Here is a 3,669-nt window from a genome sequence, read left to right as displayed (position 1 = left end):
ATATATAACATGACGGACGATTTTGCATATTCAAGAAGTCCCCAAATTTGGTGAGGGACGTGCCACATCATCACCAAATGTGGAGATTGGACTTCTTAAATATGCAAAATTTCCCGTCATGATATATATCATTGGAAAGGTCTTGAAGAGTAGATTCCAAATGTCTAAATCTGCTCACTTCTGAGTTGATTTGCAAAATTTTCACCATGAGCCCATTTTTGTAGAGAGAGAATGTGTGCAAATCCGTAAAGGGCCCAATTTGAATCCAAATTTTCCCTAATGGAAATTCACAACATCGAGATGTCCACCACCACACATATGAGCAGACTTATTCCAACACTTTCACCTTACAGATAAAATGGAGAAAAAGCATCAGCCACTTAATAAAATGCAATTGTTAAAGAATTTCAACACAGAAGAGTCAATAATTAAACTCCTTAAAACATTTTCTTACAAATATCCTCAAAGAATAAAGGCCCTACAAGTGGACATAAGGAGGGCCTTACACATCTACACACCCATGAGTGGGCCCTCCCCCTATCCCCTTACAGCCATCCGTATGCAACGAGATTCAAACCGAAGTCAAGCTCCTTGAAACTTGGAAGCTCTATCAACTACGTTACATGCACATTGCACAACACTTTGGAGCTTCATCGCAAGGTTTTCAACATGTAAAACCCAAAGAGAAAGACTCTCAAATTGAGGAAACGTTGTGAGATAAAATTCAATGGCATGGTCTCACTTGGCATCTTCAATCAGTTAATGAAAGAAATCGTTAAAATTTGGAAGATTTTCTAAAGTTTAGAGCCTTTGCATGCGCAAGCCTATGTGTATGAGACACAGTCTTCCACCTATAGCGGCCCATAATGCAGGTGAAATCACCCTACCAGTAGGGCATAATTAACCAATTTCGTCGTAAAGTACTAATTTTAAAGCGATGGTTGAAAAGAACGTGAACCACTTTCACATACTAAAACAAGTTTGATTTAGCAATTCGAAAACCTCGTGCTATCCGACAGAAATTGAGATGAAGACGTGCTGCTTGTCGTCCGCATCTTTGGCCAGTTTATGATGAAGATCAGGTGTGACGGATCAGGGCAGTCAGTTTAACATTGAGTGATATTGGGTTGTGTTCATGCAGGGCACGGTGAATGGGGTTGCTTGAGCGTGTTATTGGGCTGTGTTTATAGTTAATTTGCGCAGCAAATGTTGGGGTTTGGCTTGTATTATATGCTATGCTGATTTGCAGAGACTGATATTGCAAGCTCTATGGAGCTATTTGTGGGTATGAGGAAGTGATGTTGATATAGGGCTGTATATATGAGCAAAGGTTTGATCTATAAAAACTCCTTGTAGCATGGAAGAAGCAAGCAGTAAGGATATGGAGGAGAGAAGCTCATCAATTATGAGCACGGAAGTGAAGAAGAGCTTTACAGTGTTTGGGAAAGGGTTAGCATACTGGGTTGTACTGATAATGAGCGTTTTGGCTAATCTGGTAGGGGGTAGTGCAGCCCTTCTATTGGGACGCCTATATTTTGTCCATGGGGGTTCTCAGAGATGGCTCTACACATTGCTTGAAAGTGGGGGATGGCCCATATTGCTGCTCCCTTTGGCAATCAGCCGTTGTTTTACTACAAGGACCCACGACGGCCATCATCATCATCAACAACAGCATCGTCTCCCTATCACTAAAAACTACAAGCTGATGTTGCTCCTGAGCTCTACAGTTATAGGCTTGCTGCTCGGCATCGACAACCTCCTCTTCTCATGGGGCCTCTCATACTTGCCTGTCTCCACCAATGCCCTCCTCTACTCCACCCAGCTTGCATTCAATGTCCTCTTTGCTTACTTGCTTGTGGGCCACAAGCTCTCTCCCTATATACTCAATGCAGTGGTGATCATCACCACAGGCGCAGTGTTGTTGGCCTTCCAATCCAGCTCTGACAAACCAGAGGGGATCACACACAAGCAATACATATTAGGGTTTGTGGCCACCATAGCAGCCTCAGCTCTTTATGGGTTTTTGCTACCGTTAACAGAGCTGGCTTACAAGATGCTTGGCAAGAACAATCTTATGATGGTGCTGGAGCTACAGGTGGGTTCTTCCATAGCTGCAACAGTGTTTGCAATGGTGGGGATGTGGGCGGGAGGGACTTTCCAAGTCCTACACGGCGAGGCGATGCAGTTCGATCTGGGCCCAACGGCGTACTGGCAAACGGTGGTTTGGTCAGCAATCAGTTGGCAAGTGTTCAACATGGGGACCTTTGGGATCATATTTCTGACCTCTTCCCTGATGACCTGTGTCTTCATGACTGCCACACTGCCCTTGGTGCCCATACTGGGCGTGCTCGTCTTCCATGACTCCTTCTCTGCCATCAAGGCCGTCGCCACCTTCCTCTCCATCTGGGGCTTTCTATCCTACACCTACGATGGCTATCTAGCTTCAATTAAAAGCACTCCAATAGATCAACCGCAACACCTTCTTGAACTCCAAGTATCAAACCCAACCATAGCAGTCTAGAAGCAAATCATACGGGGCGGGGGCTCTCCCGTAGATGGAAGGGAAAATGATGGTTTAACTTCTTACCACTACCAGGCAAGTGAAAAGTGCACATTGAAGTGCCTCAATGTGCTTCACAATATATATTTGTCCTTATTGCAACATGTATCAATAATTTTAACTAGTACTTAACTCGCGTGTTATTTGGTATGTAAAAGACATTAAGAAGCAAAACTCAGGAATACAAAGGGTCAATCCAAGGGATTTTTTCTTTTTATTTTTCAAAAATCCAAGATTTCTTTTTTCTCTCCTTTTCTTGTGCCTTGGTTGTCCATGGTTAATATGTAATGCATAGACACTAATTAAAAACTAGACATATTCACTCTAGACAATATATTATTCATTATTTAGTGCCCACAAGAGAGCACTAAATAATGAATAACATAAGGTTCAAACCTAGGGTTCAAATCTTACATAAGGTTTTTATATCATACCTGGACTCAACCTCCTCCCCTCTCTCTCTCTCTCTCTCTCTCTCTCTCTCTCTCCCTTGCTCGTGCTAGAGGCAGATAGAGAGTGTGCCTCATAACCTGCATGCAAGCCATAGTCATTATAAATACTAGCCAGTTGCTCGTATTTTAAAAATAATAATGACTCGATCGAATGAAGGTTCCCTTCACAGTGTCGAGTTAGTAAAAAACAAACTGAAAGTTTTGTTGCCTGGCTACGCTGTCGAGAGTGAGAGAAAGATCTCAAGAGGCCTCCTCTCTTACCAACCAAACCTCGCTCATGACAATCTACCTCCACACATGTTCAGACTCTGCCCCCCTATGTGCTCATCTCCTTTATTGACATAGAGCGCATGATTTTCCTATTGGGGAGAGAAAGAGAATGAGAATGCAAAACCTAGAAGCTTCCCACCGCCATAAATTGAAAAAAAAAACACCTTCTAAGGTTTTCCATCATCTCACACCTTTAATAACCACTAATTTTTCAATCCTAAGGTTACTTTTTCCTTGAACTAATTAATTAATGTAAAAAAACCTTTGGCACCCATATTATTTGAGCATACTATAACATATATCAATATTTTTAATAGAAATTAATTAAAAAGTCACATGGAAGTTTAAACTCTAGACTCGTAGACTTATGGCACTTTAAAGATGGAT

At 42.1% G+C, this 3,669-nt stretch overlaps 1 pseudogene; it reads left to right on the top strand.

Moving 5' to 3' along the window:
- The first annotated feature begins 1,128 nt into the window (after window positions 1–1,128).
- On the top strand, window positions 1,129–2,775 carry LOC147613055 (purine permease 3 pseudogene; annotated as a pseudogene).
- Window positions 2,776–3,669: the final 894 nt, after the last annotated feature.

This window comes from Cibotium barometz, chromosome 44 (assembly GCF_041138505.1).
Source record: "Cibotium barometz isolate CiBa-2024 chromosome 44, ASM4113850v1, whole genome shotgun sequence".
In the NCBI taxonomy this organism is placed as follows: Eukaryota; Viridiplantae; Streptophyta; class Polypodiopsida; order Cyatheales; family Cibotiaceae; genus Cibotium; species Cibotium barometz.
Note: the sequence above shows the minus strand (reverse complement) of the source record. Positions and strands in the feature narration are given on the sequence as shown.